The sequence below is a fragment of the Penaeus monodon genome, chromosome 21 (genome assembly GCF_015228065.2).
Source record: "Penaeus monodon isolate SGIC_2016 chromosome 21, NSTDA_Pmon_1, whole genome shotgun sequence".
Classification (NCBI taxonomy): Eukaryota; Metazoa; Arthropoda; class Malacostraca; order Decapoda; family Penaeidae; genus Penaeus; species Penaeus monodon.
The window spans coordinates 19,253,056-19,253,390 of record NC_051406.1 but is presented as its reverse complement, the minus strand read 5'-3'; the positions used below and the strand labels follow the sequence as shown (position 1 = coordinate 19,253,390).

General features: G+C 36.1%; 1 protein-coding gene across 1 annotated transcript in view; it reads right to left on the bottom strand.

Annotated features, from left to right (window-relative positions):
* The window catches only part of LOC119586304 (adhesion G-protein coupled receptor D1-like), a gene marked incomplete at its 3' end in the record, with an annotated part of 16,586 nt that overhangs the window by 632 nt on the left and 15,619 nt on the right, over positions 1–335 (bottom strand).

The window sequence follows — 335 nt, the reverse complement described above, 5'->3', positions numbered from 1 at the left end:
AGGTGTAAGTTTTTTTAAAAATCATAACAATGACAATCCGGATTATTAATTATGCACCTTCATAACGCTCTACCGAATGCAAGGCGTCCTATAAGGTTTGTCTGCTATAATCTGTTATGATCAATGAATTCCTTTAGACCATTGGTTCCCAAAGCGGACGGTTCCGCCCAAGGTCTATATAAGTATATACACCTTGGCACCGCTAAACTGCTAGATATATTGGTTTACTATGTTAGGTTTTATTTGAGAAATACGTCTTTGTGTTGAATGTTACTACTATCAATTTGAAACACAGCAAAATAAAAATAGTATGTGTTCGCAAGAGTGAAGGAGGC